Source organism: Cryptotermes secundus, unplaced genomic scaffold (assembly GCF_002891405.2).
Source record: "Cryptotermes secundus unplaced genomic scaffold, Csec_1.0 scaffold236, whole genome shotgun sequence".
NCBI lineage: Eukaryota > Metazoa > Arthropoda > Insecta > Blattodea > Kalotermitidae > Cryptotermes > Cryptotermes secundus.
Window position 1 is genome coordinate 350,377 of NW_019738958.1, and position 16,920 is coordinate 367,296.

Sequence of the window (16,920 nt, forward strand, 5' to 3'; positions counted from 1 at the left end):
CTGAGCCTCTTCAATTTTAATTTACATCTGACATGTTTGAAAATCAGGAGCACAGCGATAGGACAACTGGCTCTCATGCAATGAGTCCTGCGTTCAATTACTTCTGCTAGCTATGGGATAGGTTTAACGAGGACTTCAGGTGAAGACCCAGATGCGTTTATGTGTTTATCGTGGCCTTAATTGTATCTTTTGTAATTCCTTCTGCCGAATATTCATGTTAATTGTAGGCTTTACGCTTAAAAATTTGTATTAATAATGGCAACAGTATTAGGTGAAAGACGTAAACTATAAACACACAGATTAAGCGATTCTGTGCATTATCCGTCTACTGTGATTTGTCTTGGGTGTAAATATCTTTCTTCTCCTGGCCACATTTTCAAACATCCTCACTGTATGTTCAAAACGAGAGAAAAAATTAAGGCAAATTAAGTTTCTCACATTTAGTATATATTCGGTTAGGAGCCGGATAGCCCAGTAGGTATAGCGACTGGCTACGGGCGGACGACCGAGGGGTCGGAGTTCGAGTCCTTATAGGATCAAGAATTTTCTCTTCCCCACGTCGTCCAGACCGGCTTTGGGGCCTACCCAGCCTCCTATACAATAGGTACTGTGGGATCTTTCTCAGGGTTGAAGCGGCCGGGGCGTGAAGCTAACAATTAATCTGCAACAAGTGCCGAGGTCAAGAAAATGTGGACCTACACATCCACTCCCCCATACGTATTCATGGCGTAATGCTTAATTAGTTAAGCACAGGGACAAATTTGTCTTCCCCGTTCGGTGGAGGGCAGAATAGATACCGTAATAATCTCTGGACTCTATAAAATGTGGCGGTCAGCTAAACGACAAATATTTTCCAAAGAGGACCACGCATATGGAGTTACAATACAATTTAATATTTAGTTTTTGAACACTAGAAAAGAATACAGGGTTATTCATAAGTCTGTGAAATATTTTGAAAATTTACAATAATAAACTATGCAATGGATACTAAATATTATTACACTAAAATAGAGATAAACTCACCAAGATTTTTTACTTAGTTCTCAGATGCTCAATGTGTACACTTTTGCTGACACGGCAGACATTTTTGAGATAATCCATTTCTTCCCACACCCTTGTCAGCATATCACGGTTGATCAGAGCCAAAGCAGCGGTAATACGGTTGCGAAGATCCGTGAGATTAGCAGGCAGTGTACGCTTTAAAAGAACTTGGAGAGATTCATTCTCTATCGGAGTAAGAATTACCATGATCCGATGCATAGTTTATTTGTTGCGAATTTTTAAAATATTTCACGGACTTATAAATAACTCTGTATAAATATTCTGAACTAGATCAAAGCACATAAATAGCTAGTACTTTCAATAAAAACAGTTAATTCGTTAGTAGGTTGAACGTTTCTTTTTTTAATTCTCTTAGTGAGGGTGGAGTCCAACTGGGTCCACTCGGCACGGCGGCCACTGATTGGCCTATTGTAGCCCTCCCCTGGTGATTATGATGATGGAGAATTTGGTGGAATGAAGATTGGCAGGGGAAACCGAAGTACTTGGAGGAAACCCGCCCCAGTGCCAATTTGTCCACCACAAATCCCACTTGACCATACCCGGGATCAAACCCCGGCCGCCGCGGTGGGAAGCCAGCGACTAACCGCTTGAGCTATGGCGCGGCCCAGGTTAAACGTATACTAAGTGTTCAAGTGGGGCCCTCCCACCGTCCAGACAACAGCCCAAATTTGGACAGCAACCGAGTCGCTTCCATCCAGCTCACACCTTCACAAGCTATTTCTAAAACATGAGTTTGCACGCTGCAATTTCATCTTAGTGTGTCTTTTTTAAGATGTCGATTGCCAGATGAAAACATCATCAAATTCTACACAAATTGTTTGCTTACTTGTGCGAACTGCTCGAGCGCGTCGCAACCTCCTTCATTTAATTCTTAATACAAGAGGATAGGACAATAATGATCACAATATTTGTTATACAAATATAATCTCAAATGTATTGAATTTAAAAGGGAAAAGTATGCGGGAATTGAAGAGGGGACATTAGCGAATTCGGGAGGCACTTGTTTCGAATCTTGCACTCGAAGAGTTGACTTGAGTGGATTTATTTTACTAAGTTTCCTCCTTGAACGTTGGGTGATAATGCAGGCACATTAAACCGACAGCAAAAATTTTCTTGCATAGTCGCTGCAAATAAAATTTCACAGACATCATTTTTTTCATTGTATACGATCGATTATTCCTCGCAATTGAAGAACGTATATCGACACAAAACACTGTCAAGTGTCTGAGTGAGACTATATAAGGGTATTAGATTGATGACTCAATTTAGTGCACTCTTTGTTACAGCACGTGACTACAAATACCCTTCACTATTACACACATTTGTGACCCAAGTCACTTCTTCACTGCCGTTGCTTAATAGCGGCTGCCAACGGAGGACATTCCTCTTTCTCTTGATTCCTGAAATGCCCCCGGCCTCAGCTACCAGCTTCTAAGAGCAACATCTCATAATGACTGAACCCAATCAGTCCTCTAACTCTCTCAAAGTCAAAGTTGAAATCAAAGTCAGAGTTACTTTACGACTGGCCGTTTACCACCAATCAGTTCCTCTTGGCGCCAGGCTTCTTGAGGCCCTCGACAAGAGATTTTTTTCCAACTGAACCCTTGCGGTAATAGTCCTCATGTAACATCCTCTCTGACGAGAAGATGTGTTTGTCTTTTATGAATATGCTTGCCATTTCGTCAAGTGTATATTTCGCACATACGTATAACACCTTACTGAAAATTCTTCCTTCTGCACTACACACAAGTCCTCTGTCAGTACAGGCTTTAAAGAGCAGCTCATGCTTAACTTATATATCTTATGCTACAACGGCAACTTAGTCATTTGAATGATAGTAAGCTTGACCACTGCCAAGTTCAAGCCTCTTATTTTTTATTTGGCTTCACCTTGTCCTATACGGCGAACATGTTTATTCTCATGATTCTGTATGACTTCTGCTTGTCGCCTGCACATTTTTTATATAGTCGTATACATACGGAAAGTTGAAAGCTTTGTGCAAGTCGCGGACCGGTGTGCTCCTTGGAAAATTTCCACTGGTGAGCAATACCTTGTTTTGCATGGGCTGCAATTTTAAGACGAAGACGTCTGCCGCTAATTCCCAGGCGGGATAAGCATAAGTCATTACTAATGTAATCAGTACCTTATGGAGGTTAAGTTTAATGTTTGCGCTTAAACGCTCACTTTTGAACAGGGAGTAGATTCTAATAAATATTCTGAAAGCCTTGGTTTGAGTCATTTCTATGTGAAGTTTCCATGTAGACATCTTATCGAAGAATACAGCCAGATATGTTACATGATTAGCCGGTCACGGTAGCCGAGCGGTCTAAGGCATGCACTGTTTTCGCTCGCTCGGAAGCCGGGATCGTGGCTTCGAATCCCACTCAGGGCATGGATGTTTGTGTGCGTTATTCTGTGTTTGTCTACAGGTAGAGGCCTTGCGACGAGCTGATCACTCGCCCAAGGAGCCCTACCGTATGTGTAAGATCTAGTAAACCGAAGTGAAACGGAAACTTTCATGGAGGTAGGCCTAGGCCCAAATTGGGCATGTAGCGCCACAGGAAAAAAATGTTACAAGATTGACCAAGGGGTTATTCTGGTCATTCAGTATAAGATGCGCCTCACGGGGCCTAAGACTTTGAGATAAGTAGATTGCATGTAACTCCCCGAAACTACCAACTGATCCTGATTATAACACCTCGGCAAGGACCACGTAGAAAACGTCTCTTTCATTATTAGTGTGTTCTCTCGTTGCCTTGGAAACATATTTGTTTACGAAGCAGTTACTTTTGTATTGTACTTGTATTGTATTTGTGTTCTTACTATTGTATAGCTCCTTGTATAACGGTCGTTGCCTAGCAACTTATTTACATTCCACAATTTGTTGGCTATAATTGATTTTAATGTATAGCCTAAAAGTATTTTCATTTTCATTTCGTTTGGATCTTATGATTAGCTCCGCTCTAGATTTTGTGACCTCGTAATTAAAATTATATCTCTGTCGGTTAAATGCTCTTTAGAGCTGAATATTTCAATTCGATAGAACATAAACATTTTTAAATTGTCTGTGTTTAAAGAATATTGTGACGTGTCGCGTTAGCAGGACGCCCCCCCCCCGGAGCGGTGACGCGCCGAGCGGAGCCGAAGAGAGCCGAGTCCCAGCACACTGGTCGCTATGAAACGCGGGTAAACAATGATTGCGAGAGACAACTCCCGACAGCGTTGCTAGCAACACGGCGCCAGACAGCAGTGGTGCCTATTACGTGGCTGTTTTCTATGTTGTCCGGAACGGGGTTAATAAGGAGCAGCGAAGATTATTCAAGACAGTTAGTTCTCAAGTTCTCGAGTTACGAGTTCACGAGTTACAATTCTCAATCTAGCCAGCGGAGAGTAATGAGTTAGCCAGCAACCAGTCGGTTGTATTCAAGCATTTGCAGTCTACTATTTGTGATACTGCAGATAGCAGTAATTGTGAATCTGTAAATTGTGTGATTGTAAGAGCGAATGTGAAATAAAATTCGCTATATCCAGCACGGCGTGAAATTATTTGTCGCGTTATACACCCAACACTTGACAGTATGCTGTTCACTACGGATCTGTCATGTAGAAAGCTGTGTAATATTTGTAAAATTGTTTTCAAGCTTACAAACGGGGAAGTAAATGATTATTTGGGTTCTATGGAATTAATGTTGAAGTAATATATCCATCCGTCATTTTTTTCCATCTGTGACTGACTCCTACTACACCAGCTACACAGTCCTCTAATTGCTATCGATAATACGAAGAAAATTTCCTTAAACCATTTTGAAAATTAAAGAATACGCAAATTTGTAAATTCGTGATTTCAGAAGAAATTCTATGCATTTACATTTCTGTATTTTTATAACTTGCAAAATATAAAACCTTTACATTACATCTTGATTTATGTTCCAAAGCACCATAAAACTATTGCCGTAAGTCTATACCTGTTTTCTTTACTTGCCAAATATATTCGAAAGTCAGAATTACTAATTCTAAACATCAAATAAGTTCTAAACATTTAAGAGTTAGTGTAATAGTATTGTTCATCATATGCCACACACCACACATATTTTAAACTCTTTAGCATAGCATTTTATACTTATTTACGATCAGATATTGCTTGCCTAAAATATTTTTCAAGCTACATCATCATCAGGCACTGACGAAGACAGTTATGTCGTCATCAGGACCCTCTGCCAGAAGGAGGAAGGACCAGTTGAAATTAAACAAAGATTAATTAACATAGGTGGTAGGATTACTTACTGAACACTGCCACCTAAAAGACACTTTTTCAAACAGGGACTGATAGATGACCCAACTTATGAAAGGTGCCTACAAGAAGATGAATCAACCACACACACACAGCCTATGCGATTGTGGGGCCATAGCTTATTTAAGATTTCGTCACCTGGGCCAGTTCCTTATGGAACCAAGTGACTACTATGACGCCCCCATAAATAAAGTCCTACATTTCATTCGAAGCGTAGGATTAATAAAGGGCTAATTCAAAGGGGAACCACAATAGCTCATTGAAGGTCGCAGTGTGAGGGTTGGATTTTATAGCCCACCCCTTACACACACACATACACACACACATATATACGTCGTCATTAAAAAGTTTATTATTATTACTATTATTAATGGGGTCAGTTTGAGTCCGCTTCGTACTGCGGCCAATATGTAATGTTGGCAACGGCAACGGCTTGGTAAACACTGCCTAAAAATCCGGAATAACAACGAACAAGCGGAAGTTCATTGTTAGGAAACGGATGTTCTTTCTGTGCTGTCGTCCTAACAGAGGCTGTATAACTAGGAGCCAACAGTAATTGACAGTTCAATCCCATGTGGAGGCGGGATCAATTACCTCCACCGTAGTTCTCAGAGTCTTAGGAGGCGACGAAAATTGAAGTCTCGAATCTGAGACAGTAAACTATAGTTGTGAGTCTCGCGGGACTTGAACCCGAGAATGACTGCACTGGCGAGAGCCAGCAACAATTGTAAACGAGAGACCCGTCCTCTCGTTAGAGAGAGCGTCCACATCAGCAAATCACAACTGTCTGACAGTAATGCAATCTGGTAGTAAGAGCCAGATGGTTGCTTTATTCCAAGACAGACTGGCCGACTGACCGTCGATGGTAACGTAAGACTCAGACTCAGACTCAGACTCAGGCTCAGGCTCAGGCTCAGGCTCAGGCTTAGGTTCAATTCACAGTTCACTTGGAAGTTAGAATAGTTCCCGAGGAGTGCCCAGTCGGAAGAAGATGACAGTGTGTCATATAGTGATTTGTGAACTGCTGTAACCAGTTGTATAGAGGTCCAGTAAATTAATCATCAAATCCAAAAACCCGTCTTATTAGTCAAGCAAACTCCGGATACATGATAATATAAATACTGACAATTTCAAACAAAAAAGCAAATGTGCTTGATAATAAATTTTGAAATTTGTGACAATGGTACAATAGTACAAATATAATGTTTTTGGACACTATCCACTGTCTTATTTCTTCTAAAAACTATCCTGTTTATTTTTCAAAACATAACTTTTCGGAGACTGTATTCCGTCTCCGTCTTCAGGTAAATCATACTCGGTTGGGTCCAATCGATAGAGCTAGTCCCTATCTCCGGACATTGATAATGTGACTGAAACAAAATCGGCCAGTCTCTCTTCATAAACATATCGGTTGAAGATATGAAATTTAATAAGGATGAAATTTGGAAATAGGTGTGCAAAATATATTTGTTGCCCAACATTTGATGATAGGCAAAGGAACACACATCATAGACTAACGTCACAAGTCTGAAGGAGTGATTCAGACAAACTTTGTAGATCTGCATTTGTAAATATGCTACATTGCTATCTGTGAACACAATGGTTTTTGGAGTTTCGTTTCCATAGTTATACATCGTTTTACACAAATATACATTCAAATAACACAAGGTCACAGAAGTGACTCAGAAGAAACCTGTATAAAACTGTCATAAATATATTATATAATAGTATGAGAAAGCAATGGCTTGTGAAGTTAGACAGGCTTCAATTTTTTTTGTCCCAGAGCCAATGTTAAATTACTTACATGGACCATGTCATCTTGAGAAACACTACTTTAATTACCAAGGAATGTACTTAAGAACGTCACGACTAAGGAATTCTTTAAAATAATATGACGCATGTGACCATTGATAGACAAAGAAGAGGTAAACAATTCTACGAATTGTTGAGAGAGTTGTTTTCTGTGTGGTCAGTGCTGTGACTCTTTGCTAGGCAACTACTTGGTCACACGCCTCTAGAAAAATATGGGAGCTGTGTTGAGCTGTGTTTTCTTTGCTGCATTGTCCGTGCCTCGGCTATATAAGAAAGAGAGTTTGAAGGAATAGCAGAACCATAAACATTTTACAATACTCGTAAAATTGAAAATACAGCAGCGTAACAACAAAGCAACAGTTTTCATTTTTAATACTATACATTTGATGATGGCCAGTTAGGGCGAAACATATTGTTTTAAAATATATTAGTGATGCTTCTTAAAATATCAGTTTTTGCCATGCTTAACTGCAATCAATTTAACTGTAAATTCACTTAAAATCTTGCGAATTGATTTTAATGTGGCCTGCATCAATTAAAAATCGAGGGGTACAAATTATCGAGTAAAAACTTCAAGTATAAACACGAACTTTGGCTAACATGAATAGAGAAATCTTAAGAATTAATTAAATATGGAAGCTAAAACGATGCAAGCTCAGTAGTTTGAGTCCTAAGAAGGTGCAAGGCCATTGTTTCTAGGCTCTAATTTTTGGTGTACACTAACAATTCCATCAAAAACTTCGTCGATCCTCATTAAAAATTCAGTTCATTTTTAATTTATACATCTTTCTCATTAAGGTTAATATGTGGTGGTTGTAGGAGACAGTTTTATTCAGAAGTAGGAAGCCAAGTAATCTAGTATGTACATATTTACCACTGATTCGGAGGAAGATGCTGCCTCTCTCTTAAGAATAGAGAAGTCAAATTTTATAATTTCGTAAGAAGTGTATAATTCGGCACAGTCATAAATATCTAAAACATCTGCCAGAATTTCCAGAGGTTTCATAATGTCGTGAGCTTCGAAAGTGCATTATGAATGTAACAGCTAGGAACATTATTATCAACAGCCTGTTTCATAAAATATACATAATTTTCATTACAGAAGCAGTCTACTATATAAGATTATTATTTTAGGACTTTTCATAAAACAAGTACACTATCTATTATCTATCTATCTCTCTGTCTGTCTCTCTGTGTGTCTGCCTGCCTGTCTACCTGCTGCCTGCTTGTCTGCCTGTCTGTCTGTCTGTCTGTCTGTCTGTCTACCTAGATGTGTACATGCCTGTTGTTCCCACTTGAAGCACAGAACATCCGCGAAAAGCTTCGTTTCACTTCAGCCTCTTAATCTTATAGACACCGGTAGGGCTCCTAGGACGGGGGATCAGCCCGTTGCAAGGTCGCTACTTACATAAGACACTTGACACACAGAATAAACAGAAAGAGACAACCATGCCTTGAGTGGGATTCTAAGTTCGAAAGAGCGAAGACAATTATTGTCTCAGACCGCACAGTCACTGTGGTCAAACCTATCATTAAGTTATGTCTATGATAATCAGATTATTTCTTATGACACTTCATGCAGTGCCATGACCTCTCGTCATGCTACACACGCAGTTGTGTTCATTACCGGTACTTTTCTGATGTATCGTGACTTATCATTCCATTGCACAGCCAGTCGGTTTACTTTCATATACAGCTCGCTCCATAATACAGCGAAACTTTTTACTACGTCATATATATGTACAATCAGTTTCATTCCCATTTAGCACTTTTCATAATACTCGTCTCTTTTTTTCGTTACGGTACTTTTCTACATTATCAACGCTTCAGTTAGTATCTCATTCTAGACCTATACAGAGTCGGATTTTAGGAGTACTGGAGATGAAGATATAAAAGGAAGTGGTCGTATCTTGTTTTGAGGTACCGCTACAGCATTAGCTTGCAGAGACTGGGAAACACAAAGAAAACCTCAATCAGTGTAGCCGGATTTCGGATCGAGTTCTTTATCTTTACAGCATAGGTAACAGGTGGAAATGTAAGTTATGATACTTCTTATAATCTCACTGTGTTCAGTGCAGCTATAATTCTGTTGTGGTTTTAATCATAATAGGATTTTATTCTTTATGACTGAACATTTTGTCGAATCATGTTGCTATTAAAGATATTTCATATTCTGCGTGTGATTTGCTGCCTTGTCAGACATCTTATAGATCCAAAGACGATTTTAACATATTGCTATAAGGCGACAGACGCGTCTAGTAGATTCATTTATGGAAGAATAAGTATGACATCATAGAAGGTGAATCTTATGAGAACTGCTAATTTTGCTGGATAATAACCATTTTAATTTTATGATGCTTGAAGTTGTCACGGCTTTGGCTAGGATCACTACCTTCTGGATGTCGTGAGTCGAAAGTCTGCCAGACAGATCCATCCGAAATGTTGGTACCTATCTACCAAACCGCAAGTCTCAAATTATAGGACATCAATGTTCACTTTAATTTTGTATTGCATTTAATTTTGGGGTTATTTTTGGACACTTCATTAGACTTATATTTGAAAAGAATTTTGTCATTCCGGAAAATGAAAAAGAAAAATTTCGAAGTTCGATGAAATATACTTGCCCGGAATTCGCCTGCAAAGGCTGAAAAAAATTACAAGGAGCCTCAGTTGAAAATTTAGCCGAGATTTTGAAAGAAAGGATCTCGAGAAATCAAGGCTAGCTTTACATGCATACCGGTCTGCTTGTTTAGGTTTCCAAAGTTTATTTCTTGTATGAAACGTGTTCTGTAGGCACTGTATGACAGCAGAGTATATCTTCCCATCATGCTTTTGCGTCCGTAGCATACGCCTCGTGCGTCGTTCAGGGAAAAGGAAGCCATCAACAACACAGATAGACAAGGCAATCTTTTAAAAAAAACAGCTGCATGACATGTAAGGGACTTTCCCATGAAGCATATTCGTACGTTTTACAAACCTCTACCTTCGTCCGAAAATTCGAACTATATTCATAACATGATCTCTAAGAGCGATTTGATATCGCACGTAAACAGGAGGCGACACAAGGCACACGTTACAGATTTTCTTGTGGGAATGTATCCCCATTCTTCTAAATTCCTGACATGAGGCAACTGGACATTAGTCTCTTTCCAGAGTTAAAGGAACCCCCACTTGAAAGAGTTTCGGAAATGTGGAAGGGTCTTCTGCAAGGGAGATCAGTGCTATGAGATATTACAGCAATGGAAACATGCTCACAAAAATGCAAGTTTTTTTAATGCTAGTGGGGTGGGACTAAGTTCCTTGTACTGAGGCCACTTCTGGCCTATTGTACCAGCCCCAGATGATAGGTGAGGGTGATTGTGGAGCAACTGGTGGAATAAAGATTGGCAGGGGAAACCGAAGTACTCGGAGAAAACCTGCCCTGACGCCACTTTGTCCACCACAAATCCCACTTGACCAGATCCGGGATTGAACACGGGCCGCCGCGGTGGGAAGCCAGCGACTAACCGCTTGAGCTATGGCGCGGCCCAAAATGCAAGTCTTACGAAAGCCCCTCGGAAAATGTCATAAGACAGATTGATGATTACATTTAAGGAGTTAAAGTTTATTTTTAAAGAAATATTTATTTTTGGAACAAGTCTGAGGAACTAAACGTGTTAGAAATTACGAGTACATAATGTGGCATATTTTAATTTTTGTTTAAAGCGTATGGAGGAAGTGGTAATGCACAAAGATTTTAGCCTGAGAACCAGAAGGAAAGGGCACAAAAAATGGAGGAAAATTGTGTTAAAATAGATATGAAGTTTAGAATATAAGGATTTCGACCGATTTCAGGTGGCTCAAAATTGAGTAAAATTGCGTGCTTCCCTGGACACGGTATGAATTCTGTTTTTCATACAATCTGGAGATTTCTGAACCTGCTAAATTACTTTCACATTCTCAGAATATTATTTGTTGTGTGGAGTCAGGTATATTACTTTGAGCCCTTGTACATAAAATTTTATTATGCCAGATTACCGAAGTTTTAATTTTCCTTCTTTATAATGAGTGACACTGAATCCCTTGGTATTTAAACCCCAAAAAGGTCAATTTCATCAGGCTCGGATGATAAATGAGAGCTGAATAATTTGGTGAGGCAAGAACTTGCAGAAGAAACCGAAATACTCGGAGAAAACTTACCTCAGTTCAACTTTGTCCACCACACATTCCACACGATGAAATTGGACAGAGTACGCCACGGTGAGAAGCCGGCGTCTAAGAGCCTCGGTTGTGGCACTGCCCCAAGCAAACATAATCGTAAAAATTTTCAAATATCACTTGTAAAATTTTACGTAGGAAGCTCTATAAACCTAACCGATTTCCAGAAAATAAAATGATATTTTAGAATTTAAAGCAGCTACGATTTGTCTCTTTTCAGACCTGGCTGCCCCTAGAAGAGGGATTTGAGCTCATTAACTGAGATAATAATTTCAAAGTGTACATGGGCTATGATACGGCCTTATTTCTTCAGTCAAATGTTAGGGACCATATCTTGCACAGAATAAATCCACTCTTCGCCATTTATACCCACTTTCACCTTCAGAAGTAGCCCGTTAAAATAACTGCTAGAAATAGCTACCAAACCTTCAAAGTCAATAGTGCGAGGGTATAAAAGATTATTAACGCCGTCCGGTGTGACTGATAAATGTTGTGTTCTTTTAATCTCTCGTCGTTTACATGATTCGTTCTGGGAGACCATCTTCAGAAGGATATTATCAGTACATTCGGAAAATACTATTACATGTATTGATAGTGTCATTGGTCGTTATCAATACATAACAGACACTACTATTACAGAGTATAGTGCACACATACCGGGGGCTCATTCTTCGGGATTAAAGCGACCGAGAACTGAAGCTGACCACTTACCTTCATCTCTCAAACGGCCTCCGTAGTCTAGGGGTAACGTTCCCACCTCATGACTCAAGGTACGCGGGTTCAAACCCGGCGGAGGTCGTGGAATTTTAAGGGCAGAAAAATTAAGGGAATAAGTCCTCCGAGAGGGACTTTAAGCCGTGGGTCCCGTGTCGTATATTTACGGCACGTAAAAGAACCTCATGTCTCTAGTAGACCTCTGAGCTAAATTTAGGCAATTTCCCGCCCAAGTAGTTTCCAACGCCTCCGGTAGATGGTGGAGCTTAGGTACCACTGTCAGAGGAGGGACGACCTCACTGACAGATAGGGACTAGCTATTAGATACCACTGCCAGTAGAAGGCCGAAACCTCGCTGGCAGAAAGGGAACAATAGCAAGCACCAGTACCTGTAGGGTATGGAGACAGTAGAAATTCAAAGGGGGACGCACAATAGATCAAACTGGTCGCGGTGCATGGGATAACCCACCCCCTCAATACTGAATACCTTCATCTCAGTGGCGAGTCTCAAAAGCAATGAGATTGGTGGCCTTGACCCATATGTCTCATGTTTCATATTGCTCCTTCAAATGCAGAGTTTAAGAAAGGGTGTAGCTATACTTCCGCTTCCAGTATGCAATAGTGCTTAATTAAGCACAAGGAACTTTTAATTTCTACCTTTTTTTTTCCTTGGCATTATAGCCCCAGTGGGCCTAGGCCTACTTCCATGAACTTTTCTGTTCACTTCGGTTTTTCTAGATCTTACACATTCGGTAGGACTCCTTGGGCGTGTGATCAGCTCGTCGTAAGGCCTCTACCAATACACAAACACAGAAAAACGCACACAAACATCCATGCCCTGAGTGGGATTCGAACACACGATCCCGGCTTCCGAGCGAGATAAGACAGTGCATGCCTTAGACCGCTCGGCTACCGTGACCTGCACTTTCTACCTTACTGTTCCGTATTTACCAGAACACGAAAATTAATATAAATATATATATGTGGCTATAAAATTATTTCAATAAATTCTCGACAATATAAGACTACGAAAAAATAATATTGTGGACTATAATGTCTTGCTATTAAGTAGCCTTGCTAGGTATTTATTTTATAGGGCAGGCTGACTCAAAGGTTAATGCTTCTGAATTTCATTTTGGTGGTGCTCATTTTGGATTTCGGCTCTGTCAACGATTACTTTTTTGAAAGCATCCGTCGTTTTCGTAAATAAGAAACAAAGAAAAAGAAACTCCGTGGTTTTAGTCCGCAAGCGAACTATACCGACGGAGCGATCGCCGTTTGTCAGCGAAGTTAGGGCCAACTTTAGCGGATAGAGAGAGTCGCCTGGTCAGCGAAACATATCCCCAAGGTCGTTAATTTCGGTTTTCTAGACCGGAGTCGCTATTTCTTTGAAATAGCTCCTCAGTTATCATCATGAGGCCAAGTGAACCCCGTTCCAGACCCACTACTTCTCAGAAAATCTGGTAACCCCGGGAATCGAACCCGGACCTTTGGATCTGTAGCCAGGAACTCTGACCACTAGACCACAGAGGTGGCCGGTTTTTCGTATATAACTTCAGGAAAATATCGAGAAAATTCTGTAACTTAAGATAGAATCTGTTCCTTCCAGCACTTTCCAATTCATTATGCACCACCATCATAACATTCGACTCAACGTAATCCGAGTTTCTGACAGCTTAACCATAATTAAATAAATAAATAGTACATAGATTTTGAACTATGGTCATATAAAATAAAGTAAGGAATAAAGCATTTGAAGAACCTGTAAATGTCCATTCAAAATACGCTATGTATTTCCACTCTCGTTGTGTAAATGATGTCCCATATAGCAAGAAGATGTCCTCTTGGCTGCCTGAACATCCTGGTCGTTTCCTCCAATGTAACTTGCCGTGTGCGTGTTGTTTACAGTCCATCAGTTATCTACAAGCGACTATTTCCAGAAATGACTCCGACCCCGTAGCATTCGTGTGGCGCCAGTGGGTGTTTATGTCACCTTCACGAAGATACAGAATAGATTTCACATTTGGAACAGTTGTAATTAAAAGTGAAGATTACTGTATTCTGAGATGTGGTGCCGTGCAGTCTGTCAATGGGTACCAATATTTGGAATTAGTCTGTTGCCACAGTTCCTCCTAATTATAAGCTGGTATCTCGGAAATTTGCCTGTCACGGTAGCAGAGCGGGCGAAGACATTTACTGCCTTCGCCCGCTCGGAAGCCAGGATCGCGAATTGGAATCCCACACAAGGCATGGATGATTGGTATGTGTTTATTCTGTGTTTATGTTGTCCTGTGTTTAGATAGAGGCCTTGCGACGAGCTGATTACTCATCCAAGGAGTCCTACCGTCTGTAAAATTATCATGAAACTGAAAATCAGAGGCCAGGGCCTTTGATTTTGCAAAAGTATTAAAGATGAGCAGCGACACACACAGGGAGCCTGCACAGAACGATACATGAACGGTGCTGGAATCAAGAAACAGCCGCTGCAGCACAAGTAGACAAGAGCAGGTGTCCCTGGTATTTAAAACTTTAAATTTTGAACTTTAAATCTTAGAAATTTTAAATTTTAAACTGGAATTCTAATATCACAATGACGCGCGTGTGTTGGCAAGATTTTAAATAAAACGGACTGGCTGATGATTTAGATTTTGGGTCGTGTGCAGTGTGACAGCTACGTAGTGAAAAATACACCTGATGATGGCCAAGTACGGCAGAAACATGTACTGTAGAGGAAGAAAAGACAAAGAACTACAAACAAATAAATTGTTGCATTCACGACAGCATTTATATTATTACATATAGAAGTGTATAGTGCAACAGGATGCTTAAATAGTATAATGTACTAGCGTAGTATATTTTTTGGGTCCATAATTTATGTCCTGATGTTTTAATATTATAATCCATAAGGAACAGATTTACATGTACTGAGAAAAGGAAATATAAAATTTATTTGCCTTAAAAATTAAAACCAAACTTCAATATTTCGAAAATATATGTTTAAAATACACGTATGAGTATACTTAGCACTCACTAGAAGTCGTCAATACGAGTATATCAAGCAGAAAGTGAACAACGAAAGCAATCATTAAGCTGCGTATCGTACGAGTAAATCAGGCTAGGTTATCACGGAAGAGTGATATGTATTAATTAAGAAAACGTTATGTTTCACGTCACATAATGCCAGTCTAGAATTTCTGTAACAGACTGAGAATATTTAAATAATTAATTTCTTTAAGGCCTTCAGAAGAAAGTGAGACTTCCCTGTCTCCTATACACATAAAACCTAGCAGACGATCTTAAACGCTTCTTCCTACTGAATCAGGAGCGGAATATTTGTTTTCAGCCGTTGTTATTGTCCATTTTATTGTGAATGTCGTTGATTTAATTCATTATTTCTGGCAGTACATTTGTTGTCCATTCCAGCTTTGTTAGAGACTGCTAAAATAAACTCCGTCGTTTTAGTGCACAAGCGAACTATACCGACCGAGCGAGTTAGTAGAAAATGTAACGGATAGAGTGTATCGCGTGGTCAGCGCAACGAATCCCCACGCCTGTTAATTTCAGTTTTCTAGACCGGAGCTGCTCCTCAGTTATCCTCACGAGGCTGAGTGGATCCTGTTCCAGACCCACTACTTCTCAGAAAATCTGGTAGCGCAGGGAATCGAACCGGGGACCTCTAGATCTGTAGCCAGGAACTCTGAACTCTAAACCACAGAGACGGTCTGCTACAGAAATATTAAATTTGCATGAATGCAAACCTAGTTAGTTCTTAACACCAATTACTTTTCTTTCTATGGCTCTGCAGTCCTTTGGTCCTTGGTCAATTTTTTCAAATTCTTAAGCCTATACACAGCCGGCAGGACTCCTTAGTCGGGGGACCAACCAGTCGCAAGGCCCCTACCTGTACACAGAACAACAAAAACAGAATAAACCCACACATACACCCATTCCTCGAATGGGATTTGAACCCACGATCACACTGTTGGAACGGACGAATACGGTTCATGCCTTAGAGCGAGTGGCCACTGTGAGCGGCTCCTTCAATTGACGTGAGTCATTAGTTATCTCTCTGAGATTCAGTCAGCAGTGAGTTGTTCCTCACAGATATTCATCAGTCAGACGTCGTTCAGAAGGAGTTCAATGTGTGAATTGTTATAATTGAATGTAATTGTAAAGAAGTGCCAATAAATCCAATCACCCAATCTAGAATACTTTATTCATAGTCACGCAAACTCCTTATACGTGTCAATATATTGCAATAAATGCTAGGATTAAAAGTGAATAACGAGTTTTAAGGAAGTAAAAGAAACAAGTTGTGTCCTAATTTGAGGTATTATTCAGGTACCTTCCTGAAGGAACTACGAAACTCCTTAGTCAGAATGGCCGGTGTGCTGGCACTGTTTTGAAACTGGGACTTTCCGTTTAACAAGATTATTAACCATCCGATTTTGAATTACTCTAGCAATTTATCCACACGTTCATTTTAATTGTTAAAAATTAATCCTTATGCACTACATATTGTGCTTTAGCGTCATATTATGTGTGGATTATGTATTACATCTTCCGTCATCACAAGTATGCACTACATTTAGAGCTGATAAATATCGCAGTTTAAATTAACAATCATTATATTCTAAATGAACGTTAATGAGATATGCTACGCAATCACACAACTTTTCAGTGCAAATCCTTCCATCGAGAAAGGAATTATTTTCATGAGAGTTTATGCCTACCGAATGGGAGACGGATAATGCGACATGGTGAATGTTTTTGTTTTTATTTCTTCTCTTTTCTTCTATTTTGATTGAACTGAAGCCTCTTTTGACGTCATAGACTCCTTGAAT

The 16,920-nt window shown here is 39.9% G+C and overlaps 1 long non-coding RNA gene across 1 annotated transcript in view; it reads right to left on the reverse strand.

The window, feature by feature from the left end:
- The window catches only part of LOC117282857, a 49,474-nt gene extending 35,542 nt beyond the window's left edge, over nucleotides 1-13,932 (reverse strand). The window contains exons 1-2 of the long non-coding RNA XR_004513770.1: nucleotides 13,839-13,932; nucleotides 11,345-11,440 (exon numbers count right to left, since the gene is read on the reverse strand). This is a non-coding gene — a long non-coding RNA (uncharacterized LOC117282857). The remainder of the gene's footprint in view (nucleotides 1-11,344; nucleotides 11,441-13,838) is intronic.
- Nucleotides 13,933-16,920: the final 2,988 nt, after the last annotated feature.